A 15,001-nucleotide genomic window follows, 5' to 3' on the forward strand; every position below is an offset into this window, starting at 1 on the left:
GATGTAGTCTCATTGGTACATTTTTGCTTTTGTTGCCCTTGCCTAAGGAGACCTATCGAAAAAAAATATTAAGACCCACGTCAAAGAGTTTACTGCATATGTTTTCATCTGGGAGTTTTACAGCTTTGGGTTTTACATTTAAGTCTTTAATCCATTTGAGTTTATTTTGGTATATGGTATAAGAAAATGGTCCAGTTTCATTCTTTTGCATGTAATTGTCCAGTTTTCCCAATACCATTTATTGAAGAGGCTGTCTTTTGCCCCATTGTATATTCTTGCTTCCTTTGTCATAAATTAATTGCCCGTAAAGCCTGGGTTTATTTCTGGGCTTTCTATTCTGTTCCGTTGAGCAAGATCAATTTTTGTCCTCACTTAAGCAGAGTTAATACTATTCCATTTTCTATTCATGTATTTGATTGGCTTTTCCCAAATAAAATAATCCAGATTTGGTTTAAGCTCTATCTCTAGGAAATTTTGGAAATAAAAAATTTTATTTCGGCACTCTAGCCTAATCATGAATTTCTTTTGGTAGATTCCTCCTATTCCTAAGCACCCAGAGGTCTCAAATCATTGATTGTCAATCTCTCCCTGTAATAGACCTTAATAGGTTTCATTATTATTTTCCTATCGTAATAGTAATTAATTAAATTAGCTAAGTGTGACTGTCAATCTTTATTTACAAAAATAGAGAAAAAATTTAAGAAAAAAATGTATTTCTAGATCTAACTCTATACTTTTCTAGCTAATATTTAATTACTTTATTATATTACTGCTAGACTATTTTTTAGTATTATATTACTCAGGATTTTTCTTTTGGGGTTAAAATGCTTTTGGAGGACAATAAGTTCTAGCTCCAGCTCTGTCCCCAGAGTTTGTCACTTCTCTTTCAGTTGGGAGTTTTTGTCTGTCTCTGGGTCCGAATCCTGCAGACCAGGGGTCAGTGAGTGCAAGGGCCAGGAACACAGGCTTCGTCATCAGAGAGAGCCGAGTTCGAATTCTGGCACAACCACTCAGTTACTGTCTTGATTTTCTCATGTGTAAAAAGAGAGATTCAGAGCATCTAATTCATAGGCATTTTATAAAGATTTAAAAAATAATAATAACGTAAAAGGCTTAGCAGGGTACCTGTCATGTAACATTTAAAATGGTCATCACTATCACCAACTTCACATTTTCCTTCTATCATGTTCACAATCATCAATTCTTACAACTCTTTCAAGAATGAGCCACAATTTTCCTTTAAATTTCTCATCATCCGTGGAAAGCTGGCCCCATGAAGAGGTGATGGGATGTGGGTCTGTCTCGGCTGTCAGTCCTGGTTCAGCCACCTAGGACAATTTTCTTGTCATCTTGGACAGTTTTCTCCAAGCCCGATCTCTTCATCTGGAAAGTGGCGACGGCAGCTGCTTCCTCACGGGGCTACTGTGATGGTGGGTAAAACATATTGAGGTTCGCTAAAGATTGGTTTCTCACACCCTGAATCATTTCTTCTTTCCCTGCGACAAAATAATAGAAGAAATCACATCCAAATGAGATGCCACACATCGACCTAAAAACCTCGTAATGGCATAGGCAAAATATTTAGTCTCATTTCATCAGACTCTATTGTCTTCAGGCTCTGCTAGTTCACAATAGGTATTAATCACTTAATCATACAAGCTAATTCATACTCATCTGTTAATCAGTTAATGGTTCTTCCATAGGCATTTACATAATGTCTTCAGCCAGAAAAAAAAAAACACTATCTCCCGTAAGCTCCTAGACTCACGCAGTGCCTCTGTGGTGAGCCGTCCCCACCTTTGGGTGAATCTTCTCCCATAATCCCCCAACAGCAGCCTACCCTGCCTGGGCCTGGGCCTGGGTTGGCTTGACTTGACGAGATCGATTCCCATTTGTTTGCCCACATCTGCCGAATTGCCTGCCCTTTGTTGGCTGGGTTTCTTCCCATGCCCAGAGGCACAGTACAATGCACTCCCTGGCTGTAGTCAGTGCATAGCTAGACAAGGGCTCACGTGTCCTATGAGTGGGCTGGGGCTAGAGGAAGAGACAGCAAGGAGGAAGGTAACTTACGTCTTCCAAACCTGGACACTTCTGTCTGAGAAAAATGCAAATCTGGACAGGACGACACTGGAACAATGGCGTAAACCAAAACAGATGGTCACTCTAGTGAGGAGACTATGTTCCTTGTAGAACAACTCTGAGAATGAAAATTAAATGACTTATTGCCATTGCATATTATGGCCAAAACATTGGTGACAACGCCTCTTCAGGACTCAGGGTGCCCGAGTTGCACTGTTGTGATTGTGTAGACATGTCGCTGTCTGCACCTGGGTGGCAGCTCAGCTTTGATCAGTCACAGGGGAAGGAGTAGTAACTCTTTCAATGACAGAGGCTTGCTCAGTTCATTATCCAACCATCTCATTTTTAGACAACAGTTCTGGAATCAAGCCCCATCGTGTTTTGAAGGAGGAAAGGTGGATGGAATCTAAAAGAAGGTAAGTCAAAGACTGACAGAGAGAGCAGACAATGATTGAAAGGAAATGTAGGTGAACCTCTGAGAGGTTTAGTGATTCTGCTTATATTAAAACATAAACTTCAGATTAGTGTTGGGGCTTGGATGTTTGGCTATAGCACGCATTTGGAAAAAGTTGATCTGTCAGAGCAACCACTGCACTTAAAGCATGTCTGCACCGAATAATGTTGATATGAGGTGACTCAGCAAATGCTTTAAAATGGGTTTGGATTGGGAAAGCTAAGGACTTCCACTGCCAAGGTCAGACCCTGAAGGGTTAATCCAGAGATTCACACGGTCCTTAGATTTGGAGCTGCTGCTGCTGCTGTGGGGGCCACAGAGCAGGTAGCCCAGGGCCTGGTTTGGGCTCTGAGCATTTCCAGCACACTGGCTGGGGAAGCAGGCTTTGGGTTCCAAGGATGGACGCCTCCATGGCTAGCCATCTGGTTAGAGCTCATCACGTTAGTGTGGGCTGCAGACAAGGAACATACTTAGAGGCAGAATCAATAATCTGGCAAAGAGGAGGAAGTTCACAGCTTCACAAATGAGCTCCTTAACATTAATTAATTTATTCATTAATTCAATAATAATTTATTAAGGGTATATTACATGACAAGCAATGTGGAGAGATTAGTTAGAAAATGGAGGAGAGGAAAGATATTATTACAAAGATGTATAAAGATATAACCCCTTCCTCTCTTTATGAAACCCATCCTGGGGGAGCAGCACAGCCATGCGGACATACACTTAGAATACCTTTAATAAATACTGTTTTTGTAAGTGTGTATGGAGTATTACAAGATTATAGAGGACTGCGCAATTATCCGAGGACTTCTATTAAGGCTTCGCAGACGAAATGGTATTAGGGCTGCATCTTGAAAAGGGACTGAGAATTTTAAAGAAATGAGAAAAGGAGGGAGCGACAGACTAAAATCAGACAGACCTCCGTTCGAGCCCTAGATCTAATAGTATAACCTCAGGTTTATTATTTAGCCTTGGTGGGCTTCTGTTTCTCCATCTGCAAAACGGAAATAGTAATGCCTACCTTGCGGAAGTGTTATAATAGTTAGAGATAACTTAAGTGAGACAGTGCATAATGAGCCAATGTTGTCTTAGGTGAAGGGAAAGCCAGCATCCTTCAGGCTTCTCTGTAATTGTTCTGCCCAAGGGCTCTCTGTGAGTCTGCCTCACAGGTGGCTTCGGCTCACTCTTCCTCATTCTCTCTCCTCTTCCGAGAGTCACCACAGAATTTCCATGGTTCCTATCTTCAGCTCAGCCATATGCATCCCTCCTGATTCTTTAGCAGCCTGGTCTATTCTGAGATCCATTGAAAGTCATTTCTATCATTTCTCCTGCAGGTGCGTTCTAGTCTAAAAATACCCAACAACAAAAATTCAAATATGCAAACAAAGAAATGACAGTGATCTTGACGATACCAAGGATTCATCAATCTCTAGACTTCAGTTTCTTCAAGAGTTAATTGGGAATAATAATAGTACCAACTTTATAGAATTAAGTGATAATTACATGCAGCACGTAGTAAGTGCTCAAATATGTTAACCGTTGTCAGCTTTACAAAGTAATTTACCATTCAATACACTTGAGCACTTACTATGTGCGAAGTACGAAAGAATGCCTTCACAAACACATAATTACCTTCAACTTTTAAGGCAGATATATTCTGCATAGAAGAAAGCACAAACATATGGGAGCAGGGTAATTTAATCATCACCTAATTAGCCAAATTATTTAAAATAAGCTTCACAATGAGGAAGAAAACATTCTCACTTCTAAATGCCGGAAGCCACGTCTTCCCGTAATTCTCTCCCATGGAAAACTGTGAGCGGACTGACTCTTGGCTCAGTGCTGAAGCTTCCTCCCCACTGCATTCAGACCTCACTGATTCTAGTCATTTCCTTTCTTTGTCATTAGATGAGACAAGGACTGCTTCTGCCATCTTTCCTCATTCACTCCCCTAGTGGAGACTGCTCTTTGTGTGGATGGGTGTGCCTGAGACAGTAATGATAAGAGCTAATATTGATTAAAACTTAGTACGAGGCAGAGACTATTTAAGCATTTCACATTCAACCTTCCCAATGACCCTATGAGATGATACCATTTGAGTCTCCATTCAGTGGGAGGGGTTAAGTAACCTGCCCAATATCTCTCTGCTGGTAGGTGGTGTGCCCAAGATCCACGCCCAGGTGCTGCTGGCTTCCCTAAGAACGAGAAAGTCCAAGGGTGGTAGAAAACTTGGAGATCAGAGGAGGCAGCTGCTGTGCGCTAAGCCAGTTTTTTCCTTTTGTCTTCCAATTAACCCAAAGTTTCTCTTACGGAATCTAGACGAACCCTATTTCCAGATTCTCCAGTGGTAAAACGATGGATACCCAAGCCAGGTAATTAAATGTTCAATAAAAGTTTTCTCTAAACATCTGACTGATTAAAAAAAAAATCATTTATGATAAAAAGGCCAGAGAAAGTTAATTCTAGGAGTAAAAGATACCATGATCTTTGAAGATGAATCAAAAAGGGAAAATTCTGTAACACTGAGAAAGCTCGCCAGTTGAGACCGGAGTGCAGGAAGGCCAGCGGGAAAGTTCTAGAGAGGATTAAAGCAATCAATAGACAACAAGACTAGATGATTTGTAAAGACCTTTCTAAACTCAAAGATGACATTACTCGATCAGTAATACGATTTTTAAAATTCCCCGTTTTACTGCTTTTGGTTTCATGGAATAACTCACAGTAGATCGGCTCGGTTTTTTGTGCCTCCATCTGCTTCCCAAACGTTTCCACATCCAACTAAAGCCCCACCAATGCGCCACGTCCGGTCCGATACTGGAACCCACTTTCCCTTTGATCCCATTTCCAGGGTGAAGAGCGCCTGACAACTAACAGTTCTCCCCTCGCTACAGGTACCAGAGTTACGACTCTTCTGCACGTGGTACATCCCAAGCCTCCCGTTGGCTCTGCGCACAGAACCATTTATAACACGGAGCAGACACGTGATTCGCGTGTGCTTTGCACACAGAGGAAACAGATCACTTCCTGTGTAAACATCAAAAGCTCCCTTCCTAGCCACCCTGAGAGCAGTTTTCCAGCAGTTCTCCCTTAGGTTAGCCTTGGGATATTCTAGAAATCTATTTATAATCCCGGCAGCAGCCTCGGGATTTATGGAGTCTCCACCAAATTCAAGCGGGTGAGGAAGCACTGATTCTCTGGAGCTGGCCGATCTTTGCCAAATTCTTCCAACACTTCCTAAGACTTTCCAGAGCCAGGGCCGGTCAAGCCTTCTGTCCGCTGTGGAGAGGCGGCGCCCCGGGTCCAGCCTCAGTGCCGGCCACCGGGCAGCACCTGAGCCTGTGCGCCCAGGCCCTCGGCGCTGGCACGCCCGCATCTCCCTGGGGTACAGGGGAGGCCCACAGAAAACACTCGGCCGAACACTGCATCAGCAAGTCCCGTCATGCGTGGACACAGAGAGAAAGCAGCAGAGTTGAAGGAATAGGCACCTCCCTGCCCGTGGACGTGGGGAACAAGTGCGAACCCCGACCACAGCGCCCTCTACCTTCTCCGGGCTTCAGTGCATTCCGGACACCTAAGCCCAGAGCTTCGGCTTTGACTCAAAGTCATCTCAGGCCTCTCATTTATGGTACAAACTCTGCTTTGTTGTTCTAAAAACTAAATTAGCCCCTCACCAAGGAAAACCTCAGCATACACTGGTGAGAGCTAAGTTTAAGCGTCATACTCTGCCAAACTCTTTCCTCAACTAAACAGTCGTAGGAAAAGAAGTGAAAAGAGATATGATTCGTGCTTAGCCTCTCCCAGGGGGTGCTGGGATTTTAATTGACACATCAAGACGGTAATTACTTCAATCCACTGCAAACCTAGAGTCTTGATTCCGCTTCCTTTCAGCCAACGAGACACCTATTCATTTCTTCTCTTGTCCATCAAAACAGGCACCGCATCCAAGACATTGCCCAATTCAAATCCTGTAATTCCCACTAAGTCTATCATAACCTTCCAAAATAAGCTTGTTAGTTTAAAATAGTCTTGTAAATAGCACTCACCATCTCACGCAGAGCAAATAATGATTTATACCTGAAAAAAAAGGAAAACTGTCAGCTTTTGGCTCATCCCAGAGGAAAGAATGATGTATTTTATGGGCTACTGTTTTAGTAATGTTTACTTAAAAACATAAATTTCTATCTTTTTTTATTACAAGAATGAAACATGACCATGAGGGAAAATTTAGAAAATACGGCTAAGCAGAAGAAAATGAAATTAAATGAACTATAACTCTTCAATGGAGAGTTAACTTTTGTTACTGTTTCGGTTTGTATTCTTCCAGATTCCTCTTTCGTTCTCTAGTTCATCTTCAAAATGGGGTCATAATGCCCACAATCCTTATTTGCGAGGCCATTCTAGAGGGTGAAATATGTGTCAAGAAATAACTATGAGCACATTGGACAGTTTTAGCCCCTGAAACCCAACAAGCCTGGTGGAGCGTCAGGTCATGCTTGCTAGGTTCAAACCACAATAGCTCTGCTGGGTTCTCAGCCACCTTTAAATTCCATGTAATAGCTCTCAGCACTGGGCGGGAGCAGGGAACTGGGGAGCCAGGAGGACTTACTGTAAGTCAACATGTTTGTTGATCCTGGACCAGTGGCTGAGCCAGAGGACAGGAGTGCCTTGCAGGGCAGACAGACAAAGAGCAGGAGACGCAGCTGGAACGTGGCAGGGCAGGCACTGCGCTTGCTCTCTCCTCTGGGGAGAGGCCCTGCGACTTTTTCCCTCTGCAGAGAGCACAGTGATCAGCGTGCCCCATGCTCCGCAGGGCTTTGGAGATGTCAGAAGAGGGTCCCCTCCCAGCGGGAGAGTTGTTTATTTGGCATTTAACCAAAGGCATTAGGGCTTCTTTCAGAAACATTTGGTCGGGGCCCAGAATTTTAGCATACACTGTGGAGAAAGGAGGTCAATTTAAAGAAAGTTTAGATAAAGCAACAACAACAAAGCGGCCTCTTTAAGAGGCGAAGACGTGGGTGCGGTATTTCTAGGGAAGGGACACTGACCCCATTCCCATTCTAGGGAAGGGACACTGACCCCATTGAATATGGACAAAGAAGCTCATCAAAGAAGCTCACCAAACCCAGTCATTCACAGCATGAAAGGGGTCTTCATGCCTCCGCATTCTGGCCAGCAACCAGCGACTCCATCAGCTTCCACACAATCGGTCCCATTAACGTGGAGAGAGGCCTTAGGATTGCAGCAAATTCCTCTGGGCATCCAGCTTGCCTTAAATGATCTGCCAAAGCCTGTCCGAATGATGTTTGCACAGAGTCAGAAAATGTCATTACTTTAGAGGGGAAAGACAGCAACGGGGCGAGGCTCGCGCGCGCACAGCGGGGGCTGCCGTGAAGCAGTCCGTGTTTCCTCCTGTAATCCTCACGGTGGCCCCGGGAGGGTCAGTATTATGGTTCCCATTTCACGGAAGAGCAAATCGGGGTTCAGATTGCTTGAGGACCTGCCCAGGGCCCCACAAGAAAGCGACAGAGTTGGCACGGGAGGCTCTGCCAACTCGCGTTCTCAGCCTCTACGCTATTCTGATCCCAAACCCCTTCATGGCGTTCTTTCTGCTCTCCCATTGATCTTTGCTCCTTGTCATAAGAACGATGAGCTTTTATAGGTGATGATAATGAATGTGAAAGCTTAGTGTTTCACAGACTTACACTTTTCGAAGGAAAGAACGAGAAGTCAGGATGGGGGGGATCTTCTGTATTCCTCTGCTGTGGCTTAATTAACAAAGCGGCACATTGCGTGATGACTACTTAATACATTTAACACTTAATAATTATCCGACACTGAGCCAGTGCTCCAAAAGACAAATGCAGAATAAGAACGAAAAGGCAGGAAAGAGAAAGTGAGGGGTCGATAAGGCGTTAAAGGGAAAAGATAAGATTTATCCTGTGCTTTCGTAGCGAAGTTCCAATGCCCAAAGCATTGCCAACTGATGCTATTTGTCTTCAACTAAAAGAGCGATGTTTCCCTGGGCAAGGGGCTTACCGCTGGCACGGTGGGGGAGCCCTGTCCGCAGAACACAAATCCCCCTTGCAGTTTTCCGGGGGTGGGACCCATGGCCCTGGGCCATCTGTGCTCTCTGCCGAACCCCACAAGGTTTGAGTGTGACAGCTGAGGGGGGCTAGGATTGCAGCCTTCAGCACTCTGGAAAAAAACAGCTGCTGCGGGTCCTTTGCTGGCGGCCTGCTCCCCATTGGCGAGTGGGACATTACGGTCTTTGTTATTCACGCAGCAGTTGGAATCTCTGTCCATTTAAGGAAGGGAGCCGCAGGGTGATCCAGCCCTGGCTGTGCCACCGACCAGTGACTCACTCACTTCTGCCCTGTGAACTGTGGGTGAACCCTGGCCCTCGCAGGCTCAGGCCCTTCTCCAAACGTGGTCCACAGCCTGCACTCGGTTAAACACGATGGATTCCTGAGGCATCCGTGTGGTCTCTACATTAAGTCAAGTTCAGCCTCATGCACCGTAAACCATGATTTCTGTTTGTTTTGATAACATTAGAGAATAGGAAGGAAAAAAGTTTAGGTTTGGAGCAAGAGCTCGGCCACATCGGTTCACCTTAAAGGGGACCCAGGCCAGGTCTGCCCGTCCCATGGCCGACGGAGCTGATAAAGGCTAAGGGCCCGCACAGACTGGAGCCCTGTCCTTGGGGCAAGGATGCGCTGGACTCCTTCGCTGGGCCGCTGACAGACGTCTCCTGCCCTCAGTTCTTCGTCTGTAGAATGACCTATTCCTGCTTCACGGTTGGCGTGAGAGTAAAACAGGGAAAGATTGAGTGCATTGCGAACACTAGAAAGGGTAGGTACGTGTGCGCATATATACACAGATATAGGTACGTATTTATATACCTGAGCACATACACATATATATGTGTGTGTATATACATATGCACACATATGCACACATACACGCGTCTATATGCATAATACATATACAATGTATATATCAGCTTATGTAGATATATATGCATTATATATACATACACATTCATAGCACACTTATTGATATATTCTGATTTGGACCATGAGGTAGCAGGGAGCCTAGGCAGGGCTGGCGAAGGGGACACGGTGTGGAGAAGCTGCTGTCGCAGAGGCGGGTGTGACCCCAAGCGCCCGTGCTGACTCGGGCGGTGAGAAGGGCCCCCTGACCGCAGCTGCAACAGTAGGAAGCCGATGTTTATCAGGTGGCTCCTTATCAGAGAGACACTGTCCTTTCATGTTGTTTTGCTGTTTCTAAAAACAGAAACTAGAGGCTATAACCATTGCCAAGATTCTTTAAGGGGAGACTCCACTGGAACCAGTAGCCAAGCGCCACAAGTAACAGCTTCAGTAGGTTGCTGTGCCCTCTGGCCTGACGGGGAGAAGGGCTGGGAAGGCAGCGTGGAAGCCGGAGGAGGCGCCGGCCGGCCCGGGGACCGGTGGTGAGCCAAGGGACAACGCCAGGACAGACGCCTGCTTTCCTGGGCCCTCCTATCACTGACCGCGGGATGTTCCCAGACCCTCGGGGGGAGCAACTCAAGGCCAGCAGTGGAAGGAAGGAGGTGTGGGGTTTTTTCTAGCAAAGGACCTGTGCCGGTGATGCCGCTAGCTCTCTCCTCCCACAATCCAGCGCACGACAGAGTTCTCTGTGCAGCTGTCCTTACTGGCTTCCCCATTGTTTCCTACTTTTTTTCTGTTCTTATCTTGGCGTCCTATCTAGAAAGAAGGTTCCAGAAGCACAATGCCCAGTTTAAAAAAAAAAAAAAGCCTAGATGAGCAAACAGGGGATGACTCCTGCTCTAAGTTCAGATGGGACTTTAGATCCCTTAATGCCAGCGAACCTCAGTTTCCTCATTTGAAGATGAGGACAAGGGACCTGCTCTGTGAGGGCCCAATGAGAGAGACTGTGTGTGTGGTGAGGGGGGGTGTGGAAGTCGATGCCCCACGGCACACACCTGCCTCTTTCGGGATCTGCACAGCACAGGGACTCTGACAGATTGGCTCTTATTTTTGCCACGAATGTGGGAGCAACATTAAAACGCACAAAAGCTGCATGCTATGGACTGAATTATGTCTCCCCCAAATTCATATGTTGAAATCCCAATGCAATGGCATTGAGAGGCTGGGCCTTTGAGAGGTGATTAAGTTTAGGTGAGGTTGTGAGAGTGAGGCCCTCATGATGGGATTAGTGTCCTCATAAGAAGAAACACCAGAGCTTGTGCGCGTGCGCGCGCTCGCTCTCTCGCTCTCTCTCTCTCTCTCTCTCTCTCTCTCTCTCTCTGTCTCTCTCTCCTTGAGAATGCATTTGTCTGCAGGCCAGGAAGAGGATCTCACCAGAACTCAACTATGTCGACACCTCAATCTTGAACTTCCAGCCTCCAGAAATGTGAGGAAATAAATTTCTGTGGTTTAAGCCACCTAGTGGGTGGCATTTGGTATTTTGTTATGACAGCCTAACAGGCAAGGACACTGCACACCTCAGGCCTGTAACGGTCAGGCTACAAATGCTGCCACAGCAGGCTGGTCCCTCCCTGCCCTCCCGGAGGACGACTTCCCAGCCTTCCAGCCAGTCCATCAGTGGGCCAGGCAATCAAGTGATCATGAGAGGAAGGCCAAAATTCTCAAAACGTTTCCAAAATCAACTTTGTTTTACTTTGCTTTTTAAAATTTGAACGCTTCCAGAAAGATGCGAAGTTTAAATGTGGATGGGTGTTGGTAAATAGAATGTACAATAATACGCGTTCTTACATCATGTAGAACCGTACCCCATACAGCCCTTTGAGGAGCATGTGGGCAGGTGCAGGTGGCAGAGAAGTTAGGGGAGCAGCACAGAATGCCACGGCACTGCAGAAACGCAAGATCCTGGTTCCCGAACACACCGAGCATCCGTACATTAACACTCACCCTCCTTCACACCTAGTTCGTGGATATTTCGCAGTGAAGATATTAATCTCCTTCTGGCCAGTAGGTCTTAGCCAAATAATCAAAATAAAATAAATCACTCATCACAAGAAAAACAAATTTGTAACCATGAGTGGTGACGGACGGGACTTACTGTGGTGATCATTTCGTAATATAGACCGATATCAAATCATTACATTGTATACCTGAAACTAATATGTTATATGTGAATTTCAATCGAACGAGCCATCAGTCAGGGCCCCGTTTCACATCCGCGGACGTTTTCTCCCCTTTCTTTGCTTTCTGATCACCAAGTCGGGGACAATGGAGCAGAGTTAAAGGCCATCACCATTTCTTCCTAGTCCTGTTGTCAGCTCTAGCACGGGAAGCTCTCCTCCGCCCCTCCCCACCCAGGGGTGGCATTGACCTTGCCCTCCAAGGAGAAATCCTTGGCAGGGCCTGGTGCGGAGGCTCCAGTGTGGCTGGAATGAACCCAGACACTCACCCCAGGAGACTGTGCGGCTATTGATTCCACCTGCCAGTTGTCCAGAGGAAGAGTGACCGCCTTTCCCAAGAGACGCACAAAGTGCTAACTGTGAGAGGCGCCAGTGGGGCCACGCTGATCGGTGAGGGGACGACAGTGTCCGCCTTTGTGATCCGGAGGCTGAATGTGACATGGGCGGGGAGGAGCCGAGAGACAGACGGAGGCTCCAGCCCGGGGCTCCGAGCAGGAATGCACCCTAACGAGCGCTGCCTGGAGCCTGCCCCACCTCAGGTTAACGGCCGCCCTGAGATTCTTTGTCAAAGTAAAGAGGGGCCAGAGGGAGGATGTGAGAAGCAGAATCACTACAGCAGAAACAAATGGAACGCTCGCACCACTCTACTTACTTGGGGAGAGAGAGAGGAGAAGCCGTCAAAAAGGAGAAAGGAAGAAAATGAAGCTTTTGTTTCTTAACTTGCTCATCTCCGGTTATCAAAGAGTTTCTGCCTGACAATTGCATTTCCCAGGAAAGCAGGATTCTGAAGGAACTCTACGTCACGTAGTCTATACAGCGAAATACTCCCGATGAATCCAGTCTGGACAAAGATGGTCCGAGGCTCCATCACAGGTCCAGAACTTCCCCCTGAGCCCCCCAGACAGACCTCGTGCCCACCCCTTCACCCCTGGCCTCGGATTGTAACGAGCAGGGGGAGGGGGTGACTGGGGAATTGCAGAATTAAGGAACACTCAGACCTGCAGGTCCAGATGGAGCTGCGAAGCTCTCCCAGGGGAAGGGTGGGCACCTCAGACTCCTGCACCCCATCCCCTCCCCCGCCCCACCTGATGCTTCTGCTGAGCCTCCTCTTGAACGGATGACCGCCTGGCGAAGATCTGACCCTCCACAGGACCACTTACCCTGGCCCACCTTGCCGCAGGTACTAGTGTCTTTGTTTTATTGGCGTCTCTAAATATGGAAATTTTTGAGAGCAGGGACTATATTTTAAGCATTCTGGGGTTTTCTGAAGTTCTGAGCTCAGTGCCTTGTAAATGGCTAACGTTCAAAACGAGTGTTGAGTTGAAAATGACCGGACTAGATGACAGAGCCCGGGAGCTGCTCTCCTCACATCCTGCACAAAACCATTGTGCGATGGAGTAAAACAGGACAGCGAGGAACAGCTACCCACCGGCATCTGGAGCTTTAACCAGTCCTCAGGGGAGACGGGGTCTCGGGTTTTCCATTATACTTGTCCACGCGGTCACTTTATCGCAAAGCGAAGTGTCTTCCTCAAGATTGAGGTTGACACAAGAGCTTCCTAAACAGCCAGGCGTAGCTGAGGGTGAAAGTTTCCTTCAGACTTCACGCGCAGGGGGTGCTCTCCTTCGTGGGAGGTGTCCGGCTGTCCACACACCAGACAAAGAGCCAATCAGTAATTTGGAAAAAGCTCCGATAATGTGGGGCTCATCGGAAGAGTGAAGCCATCGTGTTTACATAGGTCTAAGGAAAGAAAGATTAACATCTCAAACCCCCAGTTCCTGTGAAATGTCCCCCTCTCCCCCAAACAGCTTCGCGCGGGGAAGGAGGTGTCCGGGGTTCTGTCGCCTGCAGCAAGGTGAACCTGGAACAGGGCGGTGTCGGGGAGAGCAGGGTAAGAGGGCGGGGAGATGTCGAGCCCCCACGGAGGCCACGCACATGCCCAGCGGGTCCCCTCCCAGCGCGCATAACCCGCCTGCCCCGGGCTGGGGAGATCCGAGACCCGGCCTCACAGCCAAGAAAATGAATCTCCCGACAGAAATGGCTGCACTGATCTTTCTTCGCGCCCAGCCCCCAGCTCCCCTGGGACACCTGCTACATACTCAGCTCAGCGCAAGGAGGAGAAATGGCACGTGTCTGCGGACTCGAGGACCACAGAGCTTTCTGCAGAGAGGAAAGAAATACTATCAGTACAGACTAAGTAAAAATTCAGCGCAGAGTCTAAATGCAAACCAGTAGCTCGAAGAGAAAGTACGGAAGGCCCCAGGCCCAAGCTTCTGAGCTTCCCGGGATAGCCCTGACCTCAAATACTCTGTCACGATCACCCACTGAATCGTTCCAGGCCTTCTGATGTTTAGGGGCACCTAGAAAACATCTCTCAGATTACCTCTCGCTTCTGGAAGCCACCAAAATATTTTTCCAGATAATTTGGAAACTGGTCTCCGACACCGAGGGCGCTGAGAGTGAATTGTCATCTGAGGTGGCCAAGCATGTCCCCTAGAAGGGAAAGGAGATGGGGGGTAAGGGGGTGGAGCCGAGCCCAGGAGCTGCAGCTGATGGGCTTTCTCCACAGAAAGCAGGATGTGAGGCAGCGGGATTGTTCCACATGGGGTGAAGAGGTTGGCAGAGCCGCTGTAAGTAGCCAGATGGGGGTGGGGGCTGGATCGCTAGCCTAGGCCTGTGGACTTGACGTTTGGGCCAGCGCTAGTCGGATGGCGTTCTGGAAAACACAGTGTTCTACCAGATGTGCACAGATGTTCGGGGGCGGGGAGGCGTGCCGAACGTCCGCTCTCCACCTTTCCACTCTGCCTCCCTCTGTTCCTGGAAGGCGGACCTGCAGGAACTGTGTGGTGTGGACTCCCATGCCCGCTGGCTCGAGTGGGGTCCAGACGATGTGAGAATTGGCAGGTGATTGGAGGAGAAAGGCGCCGGGTCGTTATTTCCCTGGCTCCTCCTTGCGGCGCAGGGTTTGGCAGTGGCAGGTCCCTCTAGAGGAGGTCTCGGCTTCTGCCAGGCAGTGCCTGTCCCAGGCTCTTTCCCGTCCCTTCTCCCAGAATTCCCTCTGTAGCCAGTCCCGGGGTGCTCCATCATCCCCTCGTTGGTTCCCTTAATCTGTTCACACTTTTGCTAATAGTTCCCGCCATTACTCCTTTGAATGAACCATCTGTTTCCTGCCAGGATCCCAGTCAAGTAAATTTGGGGGAAACGCTTAAAAATTTGCCATGCTTATTAGCATCTTAAGGCTCCAAAAAGTCCCGCTGTAAAGAAACGCTTTAATTTTGTTTTGTCTACAAAATCCTTTT

The 15,001-nt window shown here is 47.6% G+C and overlaps 1 long non-coding RNA gene across 1 annotated transcript; it reads right to left on the bottom strand.

The window, feature by feature from the left end:
- Positions 1-7,413: 7,413 nt before the first annotated feature.
- On the bottom strand, positions 7,414-8,684 carry LOC120619326 (uncharacterized). The gene is made up of 3 exons (XR_005657482.1): positions 8,573-8,684; positions 7,654-7,824; positions 7,414-7,468 (listed from the first exon to the last, which is right to left on the bottom strand). It is a non-coding gene; the product is annotated as an uncharacterized LOC120619326 (long non-coding RNA).
- Between the last annotated feature and the right edge of the window lie 6,317 nt (positions 8,685-15,001).

The sequence above is a fragment of the Pteropus medius genome, unplaced genomic scaffold (genome assembly GCF_902729225.1).
Source record: "Pteropus medius unplaced genomic scaffold, Ma_sr-lr_union100, whole genome shotgun sequence".
In the NCBI taxonomy this organism is placed as follows: domain Eukaryota; kingdom Metazoa; phylum Chordata; class Mammalia; order Chiroptera; family Pteropodidae; genus Pteropus; species Pteropus medius.